We start from the raw sequence: 14,461 nt of genomic DNA, 5'->3' as shown, positions 1-14,461 counted from the left end.
ATGTTGATTATTTTTTAGAGGATATGGAAGCTATAATGCTAAATATACAAATGTTGCAGTGGTCACTATCATTGTTTTATAAAGCTATTACCATCCTTTTTTTGCAGGTAGGACTTAATATAAGCTATGAAAATAAAGAAATATGTGTAATACAGCCACATAAAATTTATTTCCAGTAAAACTTGGGACATTGCCATCATTAATTGTTCAATTAAATCATCTCAGTTTTGAAGGTGGCAAGCAGAAGGATTGGAAACTTTCTGAGTTTTACTCTTACCACAATTTATTTTTCACTGTCCATTTGAACTTCCCTAAAACAAGTCCCTACTATCATACTAGCATTTTTAATCTTAAACAGTATCAAATTAATAACGTTGTTTTCTAGACCAAGAAATATTAATTATACTATTTTCATTCACTTATGAGTCACTAGAATGATTTAGCTTTTCCAAAATAGGTTTGGGACTCACAGAAATCTTGCTGGGAGAATTAGAAGGTTAGTCAATGCTTTATTCATCTCCTCTCACAAGACTTTAATTTATTTAAAATATTTTCTCCTTATTTTTTTTTCCACATAGTAAGGCATTAGGATTTCTGAGAAGTCTTTCTGCTCAAATCCTAAAACTTTGTTCCCTCAGTACAGCACTGAGTTGACTCACTGTTAATTCAAAGCAGGTCCTGGGCATGTTGCCTTGAGTCGAAGGTTGTGGTTGGAAATCATACCATGGATATTTTCTAAATGGTTTCACTGTATATTATATAACACAGAATTTCTGTAAAGGCTGAGGCCAAGAGACAAAAGTCACAGTGACTCCTGACTCTACTGCCCCTTTGTCTCTCTATTTATACATGATAGAAAATTATTTTAAAATTATAGGCTATTCTTCTGAATGATAATGATTCATAATTTTCTCCCCCTACAGAAGGAATAGAAGTATGTGTATTCAGTTGAGTTTGGATGTAAAGTTCTGTAGATATCTGTGAAATCAATTACTGGAGGATTTTTTTGTACCAGACTCATGTTAGGTGATAGAAGAAAAATGGAAAGTAATAAATAGGCCAGGGATGCACTCTTGAGAAATTAACAGCTAAATGAGGGAGAAGGGCACATACCATGATCCACTGTGAAATGTGTTCAAATAAAGAACAGAACATGCTCCTATAGAAGAAAGGAACAAGTATGGATTAAGTAGAAGAAAATTTAGGGAGAGCTCCCAGAAGAGGAGAGGAGTAATTCCTTTTTAAGAGAAAAACCACTGCAATATAAAAACATATAAAGTATATTTTCTAAGGTAGGTGGCTCCAGTTAGGTTACAGTATATGGATACATAACTATTAGACAAACAGACCTTACATCCACTTGGACTTTGAGTTCAACGATTTACTTGATTTGTGTCTTATGCATTAAATTTTCAACAACCTGTTAAAAAAATGGGTCTTTAGGGTTTATTTATTTCAACAGCTTCACAGGCCTCTTTATTTTTCTACTGTTCAGTTCTGTGGTTCCCTGTACCTCAAACTTAACTAAGTTTTATTTTCTCTACTTACGCAGCTACACCATGTATCTTTAATTGACATATTTTATAGGTGCAAGAATAAATCAGTTGTTATGTTCCCCTTCCCAACTTCTAGAGGTACTGTTTACCACGATGAATACAGCATTATCTTGTCAACAACTCCCACGTCTGCACTGTTTGGAAAAAGAATATAATGGAAAGTGAACCTAACCTCAATGTCAGTAAATCAGGATAAAGAATTGAGAAAACATCTCTTAAAGGGATGAAACATTAATATTATGACACAGATTAGAAATTAAACTGAAACAAAAAAGGGATTTGGGTTATAAATTTCACTAAAGAACAATTTAACTAATGGTTTGCAGAAGGTAAGTTGACCAAAGTTCATCAATAAGTAATAGCACATTACTGTGGATAAGTTTTCCCAACAGTCCCCTGAATTTTTATTCAGAATTTCTATTCACTGTGTTTTTACTCACTAAAAAATCCAAACAGTAGAAATGTATTTTAGGTTTGGGATCTAAGGTAAAATAGTGGCACAACTGATTTGACATATTCACATGATTGACTTTGTCAGAAATGTATTTGGAAACTTACCAGACCAATTGCCTCATTGTCATTTGCAATAATCCAGATGACAGATCTGTCAGTGAAATATTTTTCCCAGCATGTGGCAGCATCATCAGCTGCTCCGATGTGGACTATTTTTACTGTAGAAAATTGAAATGTTTATATTTCTTTTTATATAAAGAAGGTAAGCTGTGTGATCATAAAATGCATTTCCAGTAATCAAGAATTTTGAGGTTATGAGAAAAGACAATGGAATACAAGATTCTAATATGAGGAAAGAAGGGGGAAAGTCAGAGCTGGATCTAGTTATACAAATGAGCAAGGTATGTGTGGATAATATCATATGCAAGGTATAGTGAAAGAACACTGGGTCTCCATTTTCAAAGAATTGGTCTAATAAATTTCAATTACTGATTGCAATCAATTTTTCCCACATTTTGGGCTTAATAATCCAAATCACGTAAACATTTACAATTTCACTTTTATATTTGAAAACAGCTTTAAACAACCTTTATCATCTTCATGAATTTCTTGGCATCTCACTTTTCTATATAGTTACTACTTTGCTTGTCCAACTTTTCATGACCCAGAGAAGGTAACTGACTTCCTCAAGATTGTGTGGGAAAGAAGATATACATATGGATGGTAATAACCAGATGAAAAGATGGTCCACGTCATAGGTCATTATGGTATTGTTAATTAAAACAGCAAATGAGACACCACTACACATATATGAATGGCTAAAATTTAAAACACCAAAAATACAAAACGTTGGTCAGGTCATTTTTTTTCCAGGTAATTTTTCCATGTCCTCTATCATATATAGAATAGGTTTTTTATACCTAAAAAGATTCTCAATTTCTGCTAACTTGAAAATGTGACATGTTTAATCTATGGCTTTGATTCCCTCTACCTCCCTTCTGCATACTTTAATTCCTATAAAAACTAAGTTCATTCTAGATATCACTGGATCCACTCCTACTATGGATGTTTAGTTACTTAGAGTAGGTAAGATGTAATCAATGTAAATTGAGTTAATCTCAAATGTTCCTTGAAACATTCGAGATATATCAATGTTTTTTCTGTAGTTAATAGATCACAGGTAAGCAGGGTAATGCTAAATGAGACCAGCTGATGAGTAATAGTTAATGTGATTTGTAATAGGGGAAAATGATTCTATTAAATATGCAAGCATCCCAAAACATGGGTGACCTTAGCTTTGATTTTCAAATGCTTTATTGTGAGATTGTAAAGTCAAAAGTCTTAAAACTCTTTGATTTAATTTTATGCTTAGGGTACATCGTTGAGATGTACCACACATGCAGCTTAATCAACATGTTGCAAGTTCCTTACATCATCATGTGCAATAGGAAGGGACAATCAATAATAGCTTGCTCCTAAGGATGTAAACCTGGCCTTTTATAGAAATGACTTCACATGGCATTCTAAAGGTCCCTGGAAGTGAACATTTTTGAGGCCATCCTTTTGGGAATAGTTTGATTTGCTTATTCTCTAACCGCTGATTCCATTTAGATACAATCATGTGCTAAAGCATAGCTATTTTACTGCTCAGCAGTCTAGCTTTACAAAATCAAGCCGTCTTCTTTCGACATCTTTGAACAAACGGAATGATCATGGCTTGTGAACTGAGTTTCAGTAATCCATGTGGTGGTGATGACATTTCAAACAAAAGCTCATGATTTTTGAAATATAAGACAAATCTTAAATGAAAAGACACAAATAAATTAGTTACAAGATACATTTAGCATATTGGGATGAGAAATGAGAACCTATTCCTAAAATTTCAAATTTTAGCTTTATTTTCTAATGCATTAAATTTCATATTTTATTTAGAGGATAATTTTTGTTCCCATATATTCATGGTAAAGCTACCCATGTGAGATTTATTATTATTATTGTTATTAAAGATTTTATTTATTTATTCATGAGAGACACAGAGAGAGGCAGAGACACAGGCAGAGGGAGAAGCAGGCTCCATGCAGGGAGCCTGATGTGGGACTCGATCCTGGGTCTCCAGGATCACACCCTGGGCCGAAGACAGGCGCTAAACCTCTGAGCCACCCAGGGATCCAGAGATTTATTATTTTTGATAAAAATCAAATTTCCTTTAAACATATACCTAAGGAAAATCATTTTTCATATATATATATAGGGGAGGGTGGGTACTGGGATGGTGAGTGAGTTCCCTATATCAAACCCTTCAGTGGTTACAAGATTGAGTGCTTGGTTTTAGGTTTTATTTTTTTATGAATGTCCAAATCTGTGTTTCCCCCTGCCTTCCCAGACTTGTGTGGCCAGTTGGAAATGTCTGGTTTGTGTTCATCTCTCCCTCGTTTCTGGAGCAGGGGCTCAGACCCCACCACATCTCCTATGCTCTGGATCCATGCCTCTTTTGGACATTAAAGGTCGATTGATGCCAAAAAAAAAAACTATATATATATATATATATATATATATATATATATATATATATATAAGAGTGGGTATGTATTTGCACAGAAGACTGAATGTCTCAAACTTTTTTTGAATAGTATTAAGAATAATAAGTCTCATGACATGCTTAAAATTCTAGCTTGGAAATATAGTTAATTTTGTCTTGGTGTTCTTTACTCTTGATCTGGACTAACTTTATTTCCTTCAGTCAACTAATTGTAGCTAACATTCCTGTACTGATTGTGGATATGTATTCCAGTCCAAGGGAAAATACCAGATCCCTGAGTGCTAATGATTGTCAGATGAAGCTTATAAGGAGGTCAAGAATCTATCATACGTCTCCATGTTGGTTCCTGACTTTGTCGATTTTGTCTATTACCTGCTGATCTGGCATGATGAAATCTATCATATGGGGTAATTTGCTTTGTCCTTATAGGATTTCATGGACTGATGCTCTCATAATTTCCCCAGAAGAGGACTGATGCAGGCTTACTTGTCAATGTAACAGGCATATGCTTTTATCTATGCTTTCTTCCTACAAAATGTGTATTACTAATCTTTTCTGAATATATCTTGCCATTGAGTATTCTTGTTAAGAGGCTGAGTATTGTCAGGAACTAAGTGATTCCAAAGAATGCTGCAAATAATTTCCACTTGAATCAAGTATTCTTTATTAACCTGATTTTAGCATGTACCATAGTATAAAGTTTCTTGTCTGAAAAACCTTGTAACTGAGGATAATTTCATGATACATCAAAAAATAAGAACCAATATCCATTATGAAATAGATATGCACACATGTACACATACAGACACATATGTACACATACATACACACACAGATTTGTTGGCTTAGATTGCTCCAAGAGCTCAGAAAATAATATCCAAGAAATTATATGTAAGAGAAGGAAACTTCAGAGAAACCCAGTGAAATGCTTCGGTTAAGTATGTCTTGGGGTTCTATACAAGACAGAATTTAAGACACTTTAAAGTATTTAGTAAAAGACTTTAGTCTCAATTTATATCTTCCTCAGGGCAGAGAAAAAGCTGATTATTCACATCTATCTCTCAACTGAAGAAAACCACTGTTTTCCTAAAATTCCCTTTTAAGGAAGAATCTCTTCTTACAAAAAAACTGAAGCCAGACCTCAGATTTGCCACAATCGAACAGATAATTATAGTTTAACTAGCCCAGGATTTACCACAAAATACTTAATTCTACTTCCAGAATTTTATGGTAATTTTTTTCTACCTCTGGTATTAAAATAGAAACTTTTCATAACCTACATTTCAAAATCTTGATTTTATTTTTAATAAACACTAATGCATGAATGCATGTTTTATATAATCTTAAATAGTGCTGGTATGTATGAAGTCTCTACAACTACCTACCTTGAAATCCAGTTCCGTCTCCATACTAAATTTAGGTTTTAAAATAGAGTAAGCCAGAAAGCAAAGTGGAAAGGCTGAGAAAAAAAACATATTCCTTAAAATGAGGTATGAATTCAAAGCTTTGTTTTTCTACTCCTAGCTGTGTGTTCTAGGGCAAATATCTTAGGTCATCTTGGTTTCAATGTCCTTGAATGCATAAAGCAGTATAGGTGTAAATTTTGAGATAATGTGTAATATGTCTGTTATGTAGTAGGTGCTCAATAAATACTTGTTTATTTATTTTTAAAAAATGCAGAAGTATTAGAAAACCAAAGACAGTGAAATTATTTTGACATTCTCAACTGAGAACCTCGAGAGGAGTTTTTTTTGATATTTTATCCACAGAATGCATTTCAGACATGATAAATCACTTTCCTTAGATATATAGGTGCTATCACTCTGACAAAGAAGCTCTGGAGCAAAAGTCAGGGACAGTGTGAAACACAACAATTTTGTGTACCAAAACAAAACAGAGCATACAAAATAAAATCTTACGTCCCAGTTTCCAGTGGCTAAGTTTTGAGCTATTAACAGAATCAAGGATTTCTGGTCTTAATTGATCATTCCAGGGGAAAACAAAAAATGGAATCAGAATTCAAAACTATATGGATTTAGTAAAGTCAATCCCACATTGACTGCTTCATTCAAAATATTTTTGCAAAGGAGAAATTGAGTTAAAAATACAACCTGAACGATGTTTAAAGAAGGTCACATAAACCTCCTTGAAGGCAGGATGCTAAGCCTATGGCTCAAGTGTCTTAAAACCATGAATGGAATGTTCATACACCAGGTTTGTGTGATGTTCATTCAGAGCACCAACTAACCGTTGGCATTTCTTATAGTACCAAATATGTGAATACTACTTTTACATCTGTAATATTAGAGACACTTTAAACCAATTGCTTCAATTTTTGAAGCTTATATGCTTGCAAATTTAAACAATACAAGCTTTAGAAATGTTACTATTCTGAGAGGAGGCTTGGTGGGGGTGGTGGACATGGGAGAAAGGAGGAATTATTTGAATGTCTATAGAACATCACTGATGGGAATAAAAGGGCATAAGTGGAGAATCCTTTACTTTCCAGACATAGCATGATAGCTTTTGTAAAACCAAATTGAGAAACAGGCAGGCTTTTAACTTTGAAGGAAAGAAAGAAGGCTTTACATATGAGATTAATAAATTTCTTGAAGAGTGAACTGAGTATTGGATGAATAAATGCTTGGCTCCTTTGAAATGAAAGAATTGGGTAATTGCTAAGAAAATAAGGAAGAATAACAATCTAGTAGAAAGGAGTGAAAACTACACATTTGTTAAGACTCAGATACTATGCAGATTTTTAAATGTACAGTCTAATTTTAATCCCATGTGTGCAAGAAGAATTTTGATACATTCTTTTGTTTGCCTGAATAAATCTTAAATTAGAACTAAATTTCAAAACGTATTAAATGAGGAAAATAATTATTCCCTTAGGAACTGTTCATATTATTGGGCCACTGACTCCTTTGTTTAGATGCATCCCCATATTTTACATATTCCTTTAATATAGTAAGTAGGCACTGAAATATAACCACGAATTAGAAAAATTGAAAATGTTATCATCCTTTTCTTCAGTCAATTTAAGACTGACATTTAATGATAGGCATGCTACCAAAATCGTATATAGTCAGAGTTAGGAAAGCTTCAGAATGTTCACCAGTGCACATGTCAATTTGAATAAATATTACAAAGTACATTATGGAATATAAAAAAATTAAAAGAGCATGCGTTTCCAATGTAGAACTTAAAACCAATGGGGAAGTTTAAGTTAATTTTTCCTTTTTTTTTACAGACAGACTGTAGGAGTTCAGTAAAAATAGATTCTTCTCAATGGTATGCTAATGTATTTATGAGTCTATTTTAAATCAAAGAGATAAAAAGTATGAAAAATAATATTTATAAAAGGAGAACTGGGAAGCTTATTAAATATTTATGGAGGTCTTATAATAATAGATAAGTATTTTAAAGTTTAACTAAACATGATGCTATCCACTATTTTTATCAGTGCCATGTTTATATTGAGTAAGAAAGAATCAAGATATACACGAGCTCCTTCATCTAGGTCTTTCCCACATATTCCCATTTTTTTAAAAAGCTGTTTTTTCCCCCATTAACTGGATTTTAATTACTATATAACAGCATAGTATTTTAAAAACTGTTTTATGAAACCAACAAGGTTTGGATAGGAACCAGTGCATTTCTACTGAGATTTATAGGATATTGATATTTTCTGGCACTCTTTTAAGAAGCATACTGAAATCCCTCCAAGCCCTCAGATAACACATCATCCAGGCTATTAGAATTTTTTTTTTCTAGTTTTGTTTGTATTTTCAGGAAAGATAGGAATGGCATGATGTTTTGAATAAAGTGTGAGCCAAAGGTACTGATGTGCTAGTTGGAAGTACAAATGGAAACTTTTCTTAGTGGGTCATCCCCCTTCTCAGCTTAGATTTTACTTCCTGTCACTGTTATTTCTTATTTATTTATTTTTGGGGTGGAAAGCTATTCTATGCACTGTCTTGGTGGCCAGAAGGAACAGCTGGCATTTGCTATTCTTGAAAGAGGAGCCAAGGATTGAGATACGTGGGTAACGGGCGATGTAAAAGACTTTGAAATCTGTCTCAGCAGCTGTCACTGCAATGGGCATAGTACAAATACTCAAAATGTCGCTCTCCACTGCCAAGGCCTTCTGTACTTTTGGCAGAAAATCCTCAATGGTTCTGAATGTTGTGTGGCTGCCTTCAAGGTAGCATGGCTGTGTGGGTCAAAGTGTAGAAAGATTGGATCTTTCATTTTAGGGTATGTTTGCCAAAGGAAAACAAGGAAAGATATTGGTATCTTTGTTTCTCTGACTTCATGTATGTCCTTTATTTTGATTTTGTCTTGTGGTCAAGTAAATTTTAAGAAGTCTGTTGGTGGTTTTAACAATTCTCTGGTCTTCAAGACAACATGATTTGAAAGAGGGAAGCTGAATCCATAGGTACAAGGTGTGACAGATGTTAAAAAAAAAAAAATGATCCACCAGATGGCTCAGTTGTCTAATGGTAATTTTACTTAAACAACTATCTTTTCTTGTTTATCTACAACATAACTTCAAAATTTATATTGTGTGAACTTCAAAGACCATCAGGTTGGAAAATGTGAATGACTTAAATGGATCAAATTTGGGAGAATATTCTGTCTCCATTTTTTATGTATTTTTTTTAAATACCTTTACTATCTTTGCACTAGGTCTATAGGCGATTACCGTGTAATTTGTAGAATAACGTAAGAAAAAAGTAGGTAATAACAATCCCATTAAGGAAACAACATATTATATTTAAATAGATTAGCTTACAGGGGCATTTAGTTTGACAGAGTGGTAACTGCTATAAACAAATACTTTATATGACCTAACACTTTAAATGGAAAATAACTTTGATTGGCCAAATACATGCTGAATCTTTTTAACATGGATCTGGGCTTGAAGCTGAGCACTTAGTAAAAGCCTTGTTGAAAGATTGAATCTAATAGTAGGGCTTTCCCACATCTCTTTCAATCTATTCTTGCCAGTAGCTGAGTAAGATGCTGTAATATACATTTATTGTGCCTCTAAACTTGAGTAAAACATATTTTTAAGCGCATTATATAAGATGTTAAGAGACACATTAAATGAAAATTATACTGCCTTGACTTTAAGCAGCACACTGTTTAGCGAAATATCAATGATAGAACTATTTTAAAAAATGCTTAGTTTCAGTTGCATGGGGAGGGATAAGGAGGAAATATAGTACAATCATGTGTTTAGTCCTGTTCCTTTTCCTTTATGTTCTGGTGTACACAAACATAGGATGGCTTATTTTAGAAAACTTAAAATAATAATTCTTATTTGTCTTACTATGTGTTTATTTACTTTGACATTTTAAAATTATTTTTTTCTGGGTTAACTTGACTGTTGCTCATTGGCAATACTTTTGAGAAAGTTTAAAAATCATGATATAGGGACACCTGAGTGCTCAGTGGTTGTGTGCCTGCCTTTGGCCCAGGGCGTGATACTGGAGTCCCGGGATCGAATCCCACATTGGGCCCCCTGCAAGGAGCTTGCTTCTCTCTCTGCCTGTGTCTCTGCCTCTCATTCTCTCTCTCTCTCTCTGTCTCTTTCTCTGTGTGTCTCATGAATAAATAAATAAAATCTTTAAAAAAATTCATGATATAATGAAATGTGACAAACCCAACTAGATGAATTTCAATACTCCAAAGCTATTCTTGGAGACTTTTCATACAGATAAACGGTGTTATACATTCTTATGAGTTTGGACAAGTGCATAATAGCATGTATCCACCATCATAGTTTCATACAGAACAGTTTCACTGCCCTAAAAATCTTCTGTGCTCCTGTTCAACCCTTCCTGCCTCTAACCACAGGCAACCACTGGTCTTTTTACTGTCTCTATGGCTTTACCTTTTCCACAATGTCTTATTATTGGAATCATACAATATGTAGGCTTTTCAGATCGGCTTCTTTCACTTAGTAATATGTATTTAAGATACTTACATGTCTTTTCAGGTCTTGCTTGCTTGTTTCTTCTTAGTGCTGAGAATATTCCATTATCTTCATGTATCAGTTTATTTATCCACTTATGGGTGAGGGACATCTTAGCTGTTCCCAAGCTTTGGCAATCATAAAGCTACTATGTACCTCCATGTGCTGGTTTTTAAACCAGCACCTGAGTGGCTCAGTGCTCGGGTTTAAAAACCTGGTTTTTAAACTGGATTTTATTTGACAGAGAGCTAGAGAGAGCCAGAGAGCACAAGCAGGGGGAATGGCAGAGGGTGAGGGAAAAGCAGATTCTCCATTGATCAGGGAGCCTGAAGCGGGGCTCAATCCCAGGACCCCAGGATCATGACCTGAGCAGAAGACAGATGCTTGACTAACTGAGCCACCTACGCACCCCTGGACATAAGTTTTTAACTTACTGAGGTAAATATCAAGTAGCATAATTGCTAGATCATGTGCTAAGTTAATCTGCTGTTATAAGAAACTGCCACAATGTCTTTCAAAGTGACTGTATCATTTTGCATTTCCACCATTACCAAAGATAAACACAGCTAGACATTAGATAAAGTGGTGAAAACATTTGGTAAATGCTGGCAATAGAGGAAAGAGCTGAGTCTAGTTCCCATTTGTGATAAAGTGACTTGGAGGTGTTTTGTCTTTGTTTTATTTCATTTTAAAGATTTATCGATCTTTATTTTCCAGAGAATGAGAGAGAGAGAGAGACAGAGTCTCAAGCAGTCTCCACACTGGGCATAAGTCTGAGGTGGGACTCAATCCCACAACCCTGATATCATGACCTGAATTAAAACCAAGAGTCAGATGCTTAACTGACTGAGCCACCCCGGTACCTCCTAACTCGGCGTTTTAAAGGGAGAATGGGGTGGGTTTGGTAAGCAGGCATTCAGCAAGGTGAGAGAAATGAAAAATTACAAAGCACAGATGAGATAGGCCAGTTGTGTTTGTTGTCAGTTATCAGTTAGGATTCTATCCTCTCGCAGAGATGGGGAGAAACAGGCCCTAGCCTTCCTAATGATTACATTTCAAAGCAATGGGTCTCAGGTTCTTAAAGATTCTTCTGAATTTTAAGAGATACATATTCACAATTGTAAGGCACCTTTAGGAACACTAGAAGAAAGGGGAGTCGGGGGACCCATGCTCGGGTGTTAGCTAAAAGGAGCAGCAAATTCTCTCAATAGCCTTGAGCTTTTTCAGGAAGGTATTTAGTGGAAAGCTCAGGTCATCCTTGGATCACACAGCCTTATGCTGTTAGAAACCATGAAAAATTTTAGCCATTTTTTAGTTCAAAGGTTTAGAGCAAGTTGCTATGTGTCAAGAGTTCTGCAGTTCTCTCTAGCCACAAATGAAGAGTTCCTATTGCTCTGTATATCCTCACCAGCATTTCGTGTTGTCAGCATTCTGGATTTTGGGCATTTTAGTAAGCATGAATTGGTCTCATTGTTTTGATCTATATTTGCTTGACGACATATAGATCAAAGGTATAGATGAGATAACTATTTAAGTCTTTTGCCTTTTTTAACCAGTTACTTTTTGTTTTTGTTTTTGGCTGAATTTTAATAGTTCTTTGTATATTTTGACTAACAGACCTTTATTAGATATATATCTTTCTCAGATATTTCTTTCCAGTCTGTGACCTCTCTTTTCCTTCTCTTGATGGTCTTTCACAGGCTAGAAGTTTTTAATATTAATGAAGTCCAGCATATCAATTCTTTCTTTCATGGATCGTGCCTTTGGTTACATATCTAAAAAGCCATTGTCATACCCAAGGTTATCTAGATTTTCTCCTCTATTATCTTCTGGAAGTTTTACAGTTTTGCTAAAGACCCAGAAAATCAAACTAATCCTGAGAACAGCAGGACTGTCAGGCAGAGGACTAACACTACCTAACTTCAAGAAAGCGATGGAAATCAATGTACTGTGATCCTGGCATAAGAATAGGTAAATAGATCAGTGGAACAGAATGGAGAACCTCGAAAGAGACCCATATAAGTAGAGTTAACTGATGGACAAAGGCAATACGATGAGGAGATAATGATCTTCTCAACAAATAGTGCTGGAACAATTGGATATCCATAGGCAAAACTGAATCTACACACAGAATTCACACTCTTCCCAAAAATTAAAACAGATTTTAGGCTAAAATTTACAGTGGAATTATCATGAAAATAATATTGATTTCTTTAAATGTGCCTGGCAGCTTTATATGTCCCCTGGCTCCCCACACCCAAATTTTTTTTATAACATTGTGATTATCGTGTTCTTCAATGTTCTTCAAGTTCTCCATAGTAGAACTATTTGAGTTTTGTCTTTCATTTCAGCAAAAATTATTTAACTTCTTAATTGCTTATATCAAGCTTTTCCTCCACCACCCTTCAGCCAGTGTTATTAAGTTATATTTCCCTAGGACATTGTGATTTTTGTCCAGAACTTTTATTTGTACAAATCTGTTGACAATTTACTTGTTTTTAAAAATGTGTTCTACCTACTATTATATTTTAATTCCTACCAATATTTTTTGTGCTTTCTTTCCTCTTAATTTTTTGTGCTTTCTTTCCTCTTAATTTTTAAATAGCTATTTTTTTATGTATTAGCCTGGGTTCTACTAGAAGCAGATATGAAAATGGAATTAAATGTGCAAGGTTTTTATTAAAGGCAATACCTCGGTAGGAGAAAATAGGGAGGGCATGTGGGGATCTGAGAAAGCTGTTAGACCACAGTGCAAGTATGAACACAAGAAAAGAAGAGGAGGAAAGTCTAGGTCCAAGTACCCTAAACTGCTATCCAGTCTGAAAAAAAGATACGGCAAAGCTGTTAGGGTGTCCTTGAGCTTAAGTCTGTCATGAGGGGAGTGCCAGGTCTCCCAGGATCAGGCTTGCACTGGGATGCCTGATGTATTTAGTTACTGACTTGGAGCAGCCCAGGGGACACTTGACCTTGGTGCATTTCACAGAGCAGCAGCTATTAACTGTCCAGGAATTCTGCTCCCACTAGATGGAGGTCTGTAAGGTTCATTCTCATTGCTGCTATAATTTGTCTTTGCAGAGAACCAGTTTTCTGGTTTGTTAATTCTATTTTTTTTATTTTCAGTTTCATCAGTCTTTCTTCTAAATTCTATTATTTCTTTTTTCCCCCTAAATAACACCTAAACTAGTATTTTTTCCAAAGTACCATTTTTGCTGCATCTCATGAATTTTTATACATAAAGCTTTATCATTTAACTTTAAGAATTTTGTAATATTTACTATGATTTCTATTATGACCATAACCTAATTGGAGATTTTTAACTTTCCTACTTTTTAAAACGTTATCATTTGGTTTTGGAAATTAACCAATATCTTGAAAAGAAAGGACATACATTCTCAGGGTTCTTACATTTTACTTACTTTATTTTCCTCTTAGGGTTTTTAATTCCTCAAATACTGAATGCTTGCTAACTCTGAAATCTCATTTTTGGTTACCTCAGACTGCTGATACCACTATGATCCTTATTTGGCTTTTATGACTTTAGCTCAAATAATCAGATGTTCCAGAGGGGAAAACTCAAGGAGAATGCAAGGCTCACATCAGTGTACTCCTCTCCCTGTTCTTAGCCTTTCAAGTATGGTTGTCATGGTTGTTTCCGAATAATTTTTAAGCATTTTTATATATGTATGTACATATGATATCTAATGCTTGAAAAGTATACAAATATATAACACATAAGATGCACCTGTAAACACATTTATAGGTACAAATGTAATACGTTTATTTTGTAAATGCATACATTGGTTTCTATTATCTATCCTTCTTCCAACTTCACCTTGTAGAATTGTCTTCTGCAGGGAAGTTAGTTTGATACCAGCTATTCTATGATGGAAGATTTTTATTTATTTATTTATTTATTTATTTATTTATTTA

Source organism: Canis lupus, chromosome 3, assembly GCF_003254725.2.
Source record: "Canis lupus dingo isolate Sandy chromosome 3, ASM325472v2, whole genome shotgun sequence".
NCBI lineage: Eukaryota > Metazoa > Chordata > Mammalia > Carnivora > Canidae > Canis > Canis lupus.
The sequence above is the reverse complement of the archived record's forward strand: the minus strand, read 5'-3'. Positions refer to the sequence as shown.